This window comes from Oryx dammah, unplaced genomic scaffold (assembly GCF_014754425.2).
Source record: "Oryx dammah isolate SB20612 unplaced genomic scaffold, SCBI_Odam_1.1 HiC_scaffold_5, whole genome shotgun sequence".
In the NCBI taxonomy this organism is placed as follows: Eukaryota; Metazoa; Chordata; class Mammalia; order Artiodactyla; family Bovidae; genus Oryx; species Oryx dammah.
Genome location: NW_024070189.1, coordinates 106229150 through 106243898, shown reverse-complemented (window position 1 = coordinate 106243898; position 14749 = coordinate 106229150). Strand labels below are relative to the sequence as shown.

Sequence of the window (14749 nt, the reverse complement as noted above, 5' to 3'; positions counted from 1 at the left end):
TTTGTGCATTGCTGGATTTGATTTGCTAGTACTTTGTTGAGGATTTTGGTATCTTAAGTTCATGAGAGATACTGGTTTGTAGTTTTGAGGGAGAAGCTGTAAAAACTTAATTTCTTTAATGGTTAAAAGAATGTTTAGGTTGTGTTTCATCTTTTTTGGGGATTTTGAGAAATTGACCCATTTTTTATATATTGTCATACTTAGGAATGTAAAATTGTTCATAGTATTCCCTGTTCTTTTAATGACTGCAGTGTCTGTACTGATATTTGCTGCATTCCTGATTTTAATTATTTGTGGCTTCTCTTTTTATCTTCATCACTCTTGAGAAATTTCTTTTTTAAAAAATTTATTTATTTTAATTGGAGGCTAATTACTTTACAATATTGTAGTGGTTTTTGCCATACATTGACATGAATCACCCATGGGTGTACATATGTTCCCCATCGTGAGCCCACCTCCTACTTCCCTCCCCATCCCATTCCTCTGGGTCATCCCAGTGCACCAGCCCCGAATACCCTGTATCATGCATCGAACCTGGACTGGCGATCTGTTTCACATATGATAATATACATCTTTCAATGATATTCTCTCAAATCATCCCACCCTCACCTTCTCAATTTTATTGATTCTTTTCAAAAACAAGTTTCCTTGAATTTTAAAAGATAGGAACTTAGATTACTTATTTGAAAACTTTTCTCTTTCTGTTGTAAGCATTTACTGCTGTTTTCTCTCATCACTATTTTAACTGTTTCCCATGTGCTTTGATATCCTCTATATTCATTCAACTTTATGTAATTTTTTTCTTCTGAGACTTCCTCTTTGACCTGTAATACATACTTATTTAGAAGTGTTTTGTTGAGTTTTCACTTGTTTGGAGATTTTGCTGTTGTCTTAGTGTTCAGTTCAGTCGCTCAGTCGTCTCCAACTCTTTGCGACCCCATGAATCGCAGCAGGCCAGGCCTCCCTGTCCATCACCAACTCCCGGAGTTCACTCAAACTCACGTCCATCGAGTCGGTGATGCCATCCAGCCATCTCATCTTCTGTTGTCCCCTTTTCCTCCCGCCCCCAATCCCTCCCAGCATCAGAGTCTTTTCCAATGAGTCAACTCTTCACATGAGGTGGCCAAAGTACTGGCGTTTCAGCTTTAGCATCATTCCCTCCAAAGAAATCCCAGGGCTGATCTCCTTCAGAATGGACTGGTTGGATCTCCTTGCAGTCCAAGGGACTCTCAAGAGTCTTCTCCAACACCACAGTTCAAAAGCTTCAATTCTTTGGCACTCAGCTTTCTTCACAGTCCAACTCTCACATCCATACATGACCACAGGAAAAACCATAGCCTTGACTAGACGGACCTTTGTTGGCAAAGTAATGTCTCTGCTTTTCAATATGCTATCTAGGTTGGTCATAACTTTCCTTCCAAGGAGTAAGCGTCTTTTAATTTCATGGCTGCAGTCATCATCTGCAGTGATTTTGTAGCCCCCCAAAATAAAGTCTGACACTGTTTCCCCATCTGTTTCCCATGAAGTAATGGGACCAGATGCCAAAATCTTCATTTTCTGAACGTTGAGCTTTAAGTCAACTTTTTCACTCTCCTCTTTCACTTTCATCAGGAGGCTTTTTAGTTCCTCTTCACTTTCTGCCATAAGGGTAGTGTCATTGCATATCTGATGTTATTGATATTTCTCCCGGCAATCTTGATTCCAGCTTGTGCTTCTTCCAGCTCAGCATTTCTCATGATGTACTCTGCACAGAAGTTAATGCACATTTGCACTCATCTCACACACTAGTAAAGTAATGCTCAAAATTCTCCACGCCAGGCTTTAGCAGTACTTAAACTGTGAACTTCCAGATGTTCAAGCTGGTTTTAGAAAAGGCAGAGGAACCAGAGATCAAGTTGCCAACATCTGCTGGATCATCGAAAAAGCAAGAGTTCCAGAAAAACATCTACTTCTGCTTTATTGACTATGCTAAAGCCTTTGACTTTGTGGATCATAATAAACTGTGGAAAATTCTGAAAGAGATGGGAATCCCAGACCATCTGACCTGCCTCTTGAGAAACCTATATGCAGGTCAGGAAGCAACAGTTAGAACTGGACATGGAACAACAGACTGGTTCCACATAGGAAAAGGAGTATGTCAAGGCTGTCTTTAGTGTTATTGATTTCTAATTAGATTTCATTATGATCAGAGAAATACTCCATATGATTTCAGTTCTTTTAGATTTGTTGAGGTTTGTTTTATGGTCTAAGATCTAGTCTGTTAGGGTGAATGTCTGATGGGTGCTTGGGGGAAAAGTGTATACTCTGCTATTGGGTAGAATGTTTTGTAGATGTCGATTAGATCAATGTACTCAGCTTGCTTTTAAGAGGTCAGGGAAGGGGAAATTCACTTTCTCAGTGGACCCTGCTGAAACCATTGCGGGAAGAGGGGTGCAGTTTTTCCATTGGTGATCTGCTAGAGTAAGACGTGTGTAGCCAACTCTTCCTGGTACTTGAGCTTGGGGAAGCAGGCTCTTTTTTTTGGACTAGGGTAGGGGTGGGGATCTGTTCCTGTTGGCGGTACCAGATTGGACGCTTCTGCAGCATCTTGTGTGAGACATATGAGGCCAGGAAACTCACTACCCAGTATTCAAGTCTTAAGGCCCCTAGGCAGCTCACCTCCTCTACCTTTCAGAGACTTACTATGCTGGTTTGTTGTGTTTTGTCTAGGGCTTTTTAGGTGTAGAGGGGTGCACCTGGGAAGAATGGGGCCTCTCTGTTGTAGGAGAACTGAGAGTTCCTATAACATCTCACATGACTTTTGACTTGGATATAGGTGATTTGAAGTGATAAAGAGATGTTAGATGAAAGGGTTAACTGATCTAAAACTATGACACTTTCATAGAAAAGATTATTGGATATGCATTTATAAAATAAAGTTTACAGCCTTAAAATGGAATGCACCAATTTGCTGAGATTTTTGACAGAATGAATGCATGCTAAGTCACTTTAGTCATGTCTGCCTGTGACCCCATGGACTGTAGCCCACCAGGGTCCTCTGTCCATGGAATTCTCCAGTAATATTGGAGTGGGTTGCCATTCCCCGCTCCAGGGGATCTTCCCGACCCAGCAAAGTCTCTTATGTCTCCTGCCTTGGCAGGCAGGTTCTTTATCACTAGCGCCACCTGAGAAGCCCTTTTGAGAAAGAGAATAGCCATAAAATCGAGTTCTGATGAAGTGGAGGGATACACAGTCAGATCAGCACTAACAAGTTGACAGCATTTATTTATTTATCTTCAAAGCACCTGGCAAGAAATTCTATCCAATGATATTTGAAGAAAATAGAAGTCAGCTGAAGTTCTTCAGCTTCTTTGAATGGCAGAAGCATAGCACTGAAGTGTTCTTTTACCCACTGTCTTTAACCAGTGATACTGCCTTTTTTAAATTGAGTAAATTTTAACCAATATAATATATGAATATGAGTTTAAGAATAAATGGTACTGCAGAGTTTGGTTCCTTGCCTAGTCTTTTCTCCTTCTAATTCTTGTTTCCCAGCAACAAGTCATCTCTTTCAACTCTTTTTCTCTCTTCCTTCTGTTACTAACTTAACATAACTAACTAGCATGCTGTACTCCTTTTTAAAATAAATTTAAAGGTGTCTTTTAAATGTATTGTTGCCATTATGGGAAACTAAAAGTAAAATGCTCAAGAGTAATTCTAAAAGGGTGTTCTCTGCAAGCAAGCCCTGTAATGTTGGTTTGAAGGTAGTGCTTCTCAAGGACTTTTGAAAAAAGCAGATTGTTTACCCCAGGAGCCTGCTCTTTAGTAGTACTTTAGTTAGCACCCAGCATGGGCCCTGTGTGTAATGAAGGACTCAGCATAGTCACCATCTGGTGTAGACCACAAACGGAAACTGGCTTTGTGGCTGACTGCACACAGACTTCCTAAGCATTCTTTCCCAGACTCTACTATAGCAGGGTCTGGTATTCTGACCTTTGTTCCTCCTTCCGTTTTTTCCTAAGGTTGAGAAGCAAATTTGATGACATTTCATGTGGCTTGAAAAGCTTAGCTTGTCAAAGTTAAACACAAGCAAAGGCGGCAGTACCTCAACTGGTTGAAACCTTTCGCTATTTTAAAAGAGAAACCAGAACTGTTAGCAAAGAAAGAAAAGTAAGCTTAATGAGAGACTCATTTTCTCCCACAAACTGTCATTGTGAAGCAGTTCTTTCTATAGAATATGCTATCTTTTAAAAAGAAGTAGTTAGATTGGTAAGTGAAAAATGAACATTACCTTGATTTCAGAATGGATTACTCTCCTCAGTATCAGATAAGTATGATGACACCTGGTGCATGGCAAGTTCTGTACATTATTTTCAATGTGTTATTGTTATTATCTAAATATTATTGATTTGGAGAGAACAGGGAAAGCAGATAAAACCAGTATATAAGCTTGTGATTAAAAAAAGAATATGCTACCACAGAGAGCCATATGTTGTAAATAACTTTCTAAGCACAGTGCAATATACACAGTTGATTCCATTTTACATGTGAAATAAGAATCTAATGCTTTGGCTTTTTAGATTGCTTTCAGATACCTGTGGTTACTCTTCCTGAAAATTTGTTAGAATACATCTAGATACAAACAGATCAGATGATGGCTAATGGTAAACTTAAATGTCACCTTATAATAATACAGTGATAGTTATTTCACATAAGAGGCTAGATATGTGGTATGTTTTATTGAAAGGGTACTTAAACTTTTTTCACAATTACATAGTTAATATTGTACCCTAAATCTCAAAGTGGTCGAGTTTGACAAACCAGAACAATAAAACTTTTATTTAACTATTGAGGAATAAGGTAGATATTAGGAAAAAATTCCATAACCTACGACTACTGAGTTTAGAAGACCTTCTTATGAAACTCCTGGTGAAAATGCATATGGTTTCCAAGGTACTTAAAACTCATTAAAGCTTCTCACCAAAATGTGTATACCGTATTCTTAGACTTCCTACATATCTCAAGGCTACTGAAGGTGAAACATGCTTCTGTTGCCCATTTTTATCTTGGAAGATAGCTAATTGGAAAATGGACTTGTGTGGGACAATATGGATGCGTATTGAATATTCTTCAGAGGAAGACTAGTACTTTGCGTACATAATCTTTGAAAATGGTGGATTTGAAAAGTCTTTTCCATCTAGATTGGAGGGGGAGAAGTTGCATACTGTCAAGGTTTTTCCCATAGGAATAGATTATGTAGTCAAAAGAGACAGATTTCTTCATTATTGGATGGTAGATTGAATTTTATTATGTTTTTTAGGGACTAACAATTCCAGAAGAACTGGAAAAAGGAAAATAGATCTTTGAACTGAGAATGTATTATTTTACCACTTTTTAAGTACATTGCAAGTTACTTTAACTTCTTTTTCATGTCCTGCTATTCTGATCAGTTTACATTGATAAATGTCACTTTCCATTTTCAGAAGCTGTATACCTTCTAAATGTTATATCTAAGCTTAAGACTTTGTTTTCCTAGCACAAGATACTCTCTTGAGATCAGAGTGTTTCTGAGACATTGAGTTCTACATCCTTGGCATTTAGCATAGGGCCTGGCATGCCAGAGTATCTCAGTAAATGCTTAAATGAATTAAAGAATAAGAGTGCATTCTATGGGGAAGGCAGACAGGTATAATCAAAATACTGTGTAGTTTAAGAGTTATTCTTTTGGGGCGGAGTGATATTACTATTACAGAGAAAGTAGTGACATTTGAGCAGAATTTTAAAGGATAAAACTTCATCAGACAGAAACTGGGCAGAAAGGCAAAGAGATTGTTTTCCACAGAGCTGTGGGGAGCTGAAAGGAGACAGCAGAGTTGAATCACATCAGGAAAAGGGAGGAGGTCTGAGAGTGAACCTGTCCTGGATGAGCACATCGACTGTGGAAGATGAAGGGCTCGCCTCTCGTGCTAAAAGAGTCAGACTTTACTCTAGAAGCAGTAAGGGTCATCAGGGGGCTTTTGTTTTTTGTGTTTTTTGTTTTCTGTTAAAGACAGGCTTCGGGGAAAGAGTTCCTAAAGAGGAAAATATTGAAGAGCAAAGGAAAGTAATGTTAATAAAACAAGGTTATGTACAGAGCTGGGAGAAGGATCAGGCCACAGACAGGTGGTTACCTTGGAAAAGCACTGGGGATACTTCTTTTCAGAAGAAAGGGAAAAGGTAATAGTGATGAGAGAATGAATGAAAGAAGGTACTTTCAGTTACTTCAATCAGGGAAAAATTATATTCACAGCACCTAGATTTCATCAATGTCTAAAAGAAGAAAATTCAACTATCTGCTAATGCAGACCTAATTCCGAATCTGTGGGAAAGTTTTGATGATTGAAACAGAAACCTGAGATGAGTCTCATTAAAGTGACCTACCATCAGTCCACTGAGAACCATCTCATTGTGAACAGATGATTCCTGTTAAATGAAGCAGTATGCATTGTTTTAAATTGTTTTCTACCAATTTAAAACTTGTGGACACAGTGCATCCATATGTAGAATACTGTTCACGTTATTACTGATGTCTTTACACAAGTGAAATAAATAAATATGGCCCTTGATGATCAATATCCCTTCATATTTTATAAATGGGAAATCTTTAGGCATATAGGATGGAAAAATGAACTGGGCTGGAAAGTCAGGAGGCCAAAGGTTCTGCTCTCAGCGCCTTTACTAGCTTTAGATAAATCACCTCACTTCTCTCTGGCTTTGGATTTTCTCCTTTGTAAAATAATACATCCCTCTGTGGTTTTGTCCCATTCCATAATATTCCGTATGTAATAAGGTGGAAACTTGAGTAGCCTTGTTACCTAAAGTACAGAGAATATGAGTGAGTGGATAGAGGGTTATGGGAAATGCTTTGGATCTGGGGTTGCTATTTTATACTTAGGTTTTCTGTGTGTGCTCAGTTGCCTCTGACTCAATGCCCGCCAGGACTGTAAACCTGCCAGGCTCCTCTGTACATGGAATTTTCCAGGCTTGAATACTGGAGTGGGTTGCTCCAGGGGATTGTCCCAACCCAGAGATCAAATCCGAGTTTCCTGCATCCTGTCCATTACCGGTAAATTCTTTACCACTGCACCACCTGGGAAGCCATACTGAGTTTAGTGAGTCTCAAACTGCAGTATGCAAAAGAATGGTATGAGGACACTTTTCCCCTCCCCCTCCTCTTCTCCTTTTCCTCCTCCTTCTCCTCCTTCACTTTTAAAAACTGCAAATTCCAAGACGCCTCCCCCTCCAGCAAGAATACATAGAACTATGCCCCAAAAAAGGTCTTAATGACCCAGATAACCACAGTGGTGCGGTCACTCACCTAGAGCCGGACATCCTGGAATGCGAAGTCAAGAGGGCCTTAGGAGGCATCACTATGAACAAAGCTAGTTGAGGTGCTGGAATTCTAGGTGAGCTATTTAAAATCCTAAAAGATGATGCTGTTGAAGTGCTACACTCAGTATGTCAGCAAATTTGGAAAACTCAGCAGTGACCACAGGACTGGAAAAAGTCACTTTTCATTCCAGTCCCAAAGAAGGGCAGTGCCAAAGAATGTTCCAACTAAGGATAGTTGTACTCATTTCACATGCTAGGAAGGTTCTACTCAAAATTCTTTAAGGTAGGCTTCAGCAGTAGATGAACTGAGAACTGACAGATGTACACGCTGGGTTTTGAAAAGGCAGAGGAACCAGAGTGCAAATTGCCAACATTCGTTGGATCATGGAGAAAGCAAGGGAGTTCTAGAAAAGCATCTACTTCTGCTTTATTGACTACATGAAAGCCTTTGGCTGTGTGGATCACAACAGCTGTGGAAAATTCTTAAAAGAGGTGGGAGTACCAGACCACCTTAGCTATCTCCTGAGAAACCTGTATGCAGGTCAAGAAACAAGTGTTAGAAGTAGACATGGAACAACTGACTGGTTCACAATTGGGAAAGGAATACCACAAGGCTATATATTGTCACCCTGCTTATTTAACTTCTGTGTAGAGTACATCATGTGAAATGCTGGGCTGGATCAATCACAAACTGAAATCAGGATTTTCAGGATAAATAACAACCTCAGATATGCATATGATACCACTCTAATGGCAGAAGCAAAGAGGAACTAAAGAGCCTCTTGATGAGGGTGAAAGAGGAGAGTGAAAAAGTTGGCTTGAAACTCAGTATTCAAAAAAACTAAGATCATGGCATCTGGTCCCATCATTCCATGGCAAATAGAAGGGGGAAAAGTGGAAGCAGTGATGTTATTTTCTTGGGCTCCAAAATCACTGCAAACTGTGACTGCAGCAATAAAATTAAAAGACACTTACTCCTTGGAAGGAAAGTCATGACAAACCTAGGCAGCATATTAAAAAGCAGAGACATCACTTTGCTGACCAAGGTCCATGAAGCTAGTGGAGGTGATGGAATTCCAGCTGAACTATTTCAAATCCTAAAAGATGATGTTGTTTAAGTGCTGCACTCAATGTGCCAGCAAATTTGGAAAACTCAGCAGTGGCCACAGGACTGGAAAAGGTCAGTTTTCATTCCAGTCCCAAAGAAAGGCAGTGCCAAAGAATGTTCAAACTATTGCACAATTGTACTCATCTCATACACTAGCAAAGTAATGCTCAAAATTGTCCAAGCTAGGCTTAACACATGAACTGAGAACTTCCAGATGGTCAAGCTGGATTAAGAAAAGGCAGAAAAACCAGAGATCAAATTGCCCACATCCGCTGGATCATACAAGAAGCAAGAGAATTCCAGAAAAACATCTACTTCTGTTTCATTGACTAAACTAAAGCCTTTGACTGTGGGGATCACAACAAACTGCGGAAAATTCTTAAAGAGAGGGGATACCAGACTACCTTATCTGCCTCCTGAGAAATCTTTATGCAAGTCAGGAAACAATAGTTAAAGCTAGACATGGAACAGTTGACTGGTTCGAAATTGGGAAAGGAGTATGTCAAGGCTGTGTATTGTCACCGTGCTTATTTAATTTATATGCAGAGTACATCATGAGAAACGCTGGGCTGGAGGAAGCACAAGCTGGAATCAAGATTGCCGGGAGAAATATCAATAACCTCAGCTATCCAGATGACGCCACCTTTATGGCAGAAAGTGAAGAGGAACTAAAAAGCCTCTTGATGAAAGTGAAAGAGGAGAGTGAAAAAGTTGGCTTAAAGCTCAACATTGAGAAAACTAAGATCATGACATCTGGTCCCATCACTTCATGGCAAATAGGGGGAAACAGTGGAAACAGTGGCTGACTTTATTTTTGGGGTCCAAATCACTGCAGATGGTGACTGCAGCCATGAAATTAAAAGACGCTTACTCCTTGGAAGGAAAGTTATGGCCAACCTAGATAGCACATTTAAAAGCAGAGACATTACTTTGCCAACAAAGGTCCATCTAGTCAAGGCTATGGTTTTTCCTGTGGTCATGTATGGATGTGAGAGTTGGACTGTGAAGAAAGCTGAGCACTGAAGAATTGATGCTTTTGAACTGTAGTGTTGGAGAAGACTCTTGTGAATCCCTTGGACTGCAAGGAGATCCAACCAGTCCATCCTGAAGGAGATCATTCCTAGGTGTTCATTGGAAGGACTGATGCTGAAGCTGAAACTCCAATACTTTGGCCACCTCATGTGAAAAGTTGACTCATTTGAAAAGACTCTGATGCTGGGAGGGATTGAGGGCAGGAAGAAAAGGGGATGACAGAGGATGAGATGGCTGGATCGCATCACCGACTGGATGGACATGAGTTTGGGTAAACTCCAGAAGTTGGTGATGGACAGGGAGGCCTGGCATGCTGTAATTCATGGGGTCACAAAGAGTTGGACACAACTGAGTGACTGAACTGAACTGAACGGATGAAGGTGAAAGAGGAGAGTGAAAAAGCTGGCTTAAAACTTAACAAAAAACTAAGATCATGGCATCTGCTCCTGTCAGTTCATGGCAAATATATGAGGAAACAATGGAAACAGTGAGAGATCTTATTTTGTGGGGCTCCAAAATCACTGCACATGATGACTGCAGCCATGAAATTAAAAGATGCTTGCTCTTTGCAAGAAAAGCTATGACAAACTTAGACAGCATATTAAAAAGCAGAGACATTACTTGGCCAACAAAGGTTCATCTAGTCAAAGCTCTGGTTTTTCCAGTAGTCATGTATGAATGTGAGAGTTGGACTGTAAGGAAAGCTGAATGCCGAAGAACTGATGCTTTTGAGCTGTGTTAGAGAAGACTCTTGAGAGTCCCTTGGACTGCAAGGAGATCAAACTAGTTAATCCTAAAGGAAATTAGTCCTGAATATTCATTAGAAGGACAGATGCTGAAGTTGAAGCTCCAATACTTTGGCCACCTGATGTAAAGAGCTGACTCATTGGGAAAGACCTGATGCTGGGAAAGATTGAAGGCAGGAGGAGAAGGGGGTGACAGAGGATGAGATGGTTGGATGGCATCACCAACTCAATGAACATGAGTTTGATCAAGCTCTGGGAATTGGTGATGGACAGGGAAGTCTGGCATGCTGCAGTCCATGGGGTCGCAAAGAGTCGGACAGGATTAAGTGACAGAACTGAACTGATGGTTTTTCCAGTAGTCATATATGAATGTGAGTGTTGAACTATAAAGATGGTGAGCACTGAAGAATTGATGCTTTTGAATTGTATTGCTGGAGAAGACTCTTGAGAGTCCCTTGGACTATAAGGAATTCAGACAGTCAATCCTAAAGGAAATCAGCCCTGAATGCTCATTACAAGGACTGAAGCTGAAACTGAGGCTCTGATGCTGATGACCCTGATGCTGGAGAAGATTGAAAGCAAAAGGAGAAGAGGGCAGTAGAGGATGAGATGGTGGGATAGCATCACCAACTCAATGGACATGAACTTGGGCAAACTCCAGCTGATGGTGGAGTACAGAGGAGCCTGGTGTGTTACAGTCCATGGGGTTGAGAAGAGTTGGACATGACTTAGCAACTGAACAACATCTCCACCTCCAGTCTTTCTGGGAAGTCAGGCTAGGACGAACTTGGCAGCTCTCAATCTGGGCCAGTTACTTAATCTCTCTGTGCTTCAATCTCTTTTATAAAATGAGAATAATGTAATTCTTATAAAATGATTGTGAAGATGTCCTGAATCAGTACATGTGAAGGTCTTACCACAGTACCTAGCACATTGTGTGTACGGAATAAATCTTACTTACTATATCATCATTATCATATTGTTATTAAGCACTCAAGGTAGATTTAAAGCATTTGCTGCACAAACTATATCTTAAAAAAACAACCTGGCATTGGTAGTGAGGTGAAGGTAAGGAATCTTAATAAAAAATTATCTTCACAGAAGGAATTTTTGCTTCATCTTAGATATTTGGAAGTCAGCAGGAGTTGAGGTATATGTGTCACAAAGTGATGGGAAATATTGAGGGAGATACTTAAAACTCAAGGGATCATCCAGAAGACGATAATAACACAGACGCCAAGTCCAAAGAAAAAATATTACAATGAAGATATTTGGCATTATTGTCAAACACAAGGAAAAGATGCTTATTGGTTTTGCCACAACAGGTTCTGAAAGTTTAGATGCGGAAGTGATGATATAAAGAAATGTTTATGGGAAATCTCTTAATTTGATGGGCTTCCCTGGTGGCTCAGCTGGTAAAGAATCCGCTTCCAGTGCAGGAAACTTGGGTTTGAATCCTGGTTTGGGAAGATCCCCTGGAGAAGGAAATGACTACCCACTCCAGTATTCTGGCCTGGAGAATTCCACAGACTGTATAGTCCATGGGATCGCAAAGAGTCAGACACAACTGAGCACCTTTTACTTTGCTAATTTGATACCCTCCATACGTTCAGATCAACTTGCTGAAGCCAAACTCGTTCTCCTACCAGCGCCTTCTCTACTCTTTTCCAGTCTCCCATCTTCTGTGATGCCTCTCGCACATAGCCAGTTACTAACTAGGAAGTCGAAATGGCCATTCTTGAGTTCCCTCTCGTCTCATGCCTCCACATTAATCAGTCATTAGGTTCCGTCAGTTTTCCCTCCTAAATCTTTCTTTCTTTGTTCTTTCTTCTTGCCTCACTACTACTTACCTAATTCAGGCCCTTCTTATCTCTTTCAGGTACTGTTTCTACCTGGTCTCTCAGTCTTCAGTCTTTTCTGTGTCACATACATTCTTCTCTGGAGGTCAGATCTGAATTCTCAAAAATTCAGATCTCACCATGGAACTCTTTTGTTTGAAATTCTTCAGTAGAATTCTTATGTGAGCAAAAGTGAAAGCAGTGGGTGTTTTGTTATTCTTCCCAAATCTTTGAAGAAGAACTAGGATAGCAAAAGGGAAGCCCCACAGACAGCATCTTCAGTGATGCCAAAGATCCAGGGTACCTCCTGGAAAAGGAGTGGGCAAGCTAAACAGCTAGCAGATGCAAGACCTGCACTGTAGCTGCAAGAAAGGGAGCCAAAAGGAAAAATGGATGGGCCTAAGAACCAAAAATCCAAAGGAAAGGCCTTCACTCAGAGAGGAAACCCCAGCAAATAAACCTGAGAACAGCTGGTGAAATAGAGAGAGTACCACAGACTCTAATTTGTAAACAGTTGAAAAAGAGACCTTGGCAACCCATTAAGGACTTTTAGGGAATACAGAGGGTGGTGTAGCAGCTTTAGCTCTTGAGGCGTTCAGTAACACACAGCAGCACATACTCAGCATGAAAGCCGTAAACTCAGTGGATAAACATAGAGATGTTTCAGCTAAGTTTAGTTTAGTCGCTCAGTCGTGTCTGACTCGTTAAACCAAAAGTCAAGACAAAACAGAGCTGCAGTGTTCTGCTTTTTTATTTAATTTGTGCTGTAGGTACTGATGTAAGCAGTTAGATAAGGAAAAGCAACAAGATACACGAGACTTGGAAAAATATCACTGTTTTTAGTTGATATGGAGGTCAGTCTCAAAATCCCAAAGGAATGAATGGAACAACTACAACAAATAAGAGAAGAATTTAGTAAAGGAATAAAATGTAAAATTAACAGAAATAATTGAAAGGTAAAGGGGGAGGGAGCGCACCATGGATGGACGGATGGATAGATCAGTCTAGATAAGAACTTTGTTGTTACTGTTTAGTTGCTAAGTTGTGTCTGACTCTTTCACAGCCCCATGGATTGTAGCCCACCAGGCTCCCCTGTCCATCAGGTTTTCCAGGCAAGAATATGAAATAGGTTTCCATTTCCTTCTCCAAGGGATCTTCCTGACCCAGGGATCAAACCCATGTCTCCTGTATTGGCAGGTGAATTCTTCACCACTGAGCCACCAGGAAAGCCCAAGTATGAACTTTCAGTCAATTCAGTTCAGTCACAGTTGTGTCTGACTTTTGACCCCATGGACTGCAGCATGCCAGGCCTCCCTGTCCAACACCAGCTGCTGGAGGTTGCTCAGACTCTTGTCCATCACGTTGGTGATGCCATCCAAACACCTCATCTTCTGTTGTCCTCTTCTCCTGCCCTCAATCTTTCCCAGAATCAGGGTCTTTTCCAGTGAGTCAGTTCTTCGCATCAGGTGGCCAAAGGATTGGAGTTTCTGCTTTAGCATCAGTTCTTCCAGTGAATATTCAGGACCAATTTCCTTTAGGATGGACTAGTATGAACTTTAAAACTGTATAAAACCTATATGAGAAAAATCACAAAACGCTCCTGAAAGACTTAAGTATATACTTAAGGAAATGGAAAGGGCACCTTCTTCCTGTTGAATATTGGAGAAGGAAATGGCAACCCACTCCAGTACTCTTGCCTGGAAAATGCAATGGACAGAGGATCCTGGCAGGCTGCAGTCCATGGGGTTGCAAAGAGTCAGACACAACTGAGCGACTTCACTTCACTTCACTTCCTATTGAATATAAATATTCAATACAGTAAATACATCATTTCTTCCTAAGTCTATTCATAAGTTTATCTTCAGATATTTGCCTGGGGTTAGATAAGGTAGTTATAAAATTTATTTAGAAGAATCAATTAAGAAAAAGCTTGAAAAAGAGGAGCAATGAAAAGGTGAGTTAGCCACACTGAGTTTTATAATACATGATAAAACCTCTTATTTAAAAAGCATTTATCTTGACTGCACCAAGTCTTAGTTGCAGCACACAGAATCTTCAGTCTTCATTGTGGCATGGAAACTCTTGGTTGCAGCATGCAGGATCTTTAGTTGTACCATGAGGGATCTAGTTCCCTGACTTGGGATCAAACTTAGGCCCTTGCATGGGGAGTGTGAAGCCTTAGCCACTGGACCACCAGGGAAGTTCCAAAGCCTCTTATTTATTTTTTAAAATAATATTTTGTTTATTGATAATAGAAAAGCCCTTTTAAAAAAAGTTATTTTTATTGAAGTACAGTTGCTGTATAATATTATTTATGTAAATTACAGATGTACATTACAGTCATTACAATTTTTAAAGGTTATATTCCATTATAGTTATTATAAAATATTGGCTATATCCCCTGTGTTAACTGTTTATTTTGTATTGAGGTAACAAATAATGTGATAGTTTCAGGTGAACAGCAGAGGGACTCAGCCATAAATACACATGTATCCATTCCCCCAAACTCCCCTCCCATCCAGGCTGCCACATAACACTGAAAGGAATTCTATGTGCTATATATTAGGTTATCTATTTTAAATATAGCAGTGTGTACATGTCCATCCCAAACTCCCTAACTATCCCATGTACTCATCCTTTACCCCAGCAACCATAAGATTGTTCTTAAGTCTGTG

At 40.2% G+C, this 14749-nt stretch overlaps 1 protein-coding gene across 1 annotated transcript in view; it reads left to right on the top strand.

The window, feature by feature from the left end:
• Nucleotides 1-14749, top strand: part of RNF130 (ring finger protein 130) — a 137548-nt gene that overhangs the window by 70697 nt on the left and 52102 nt on the right. The gene's annotated exons all lie outside the window — the stretch shown is intronic.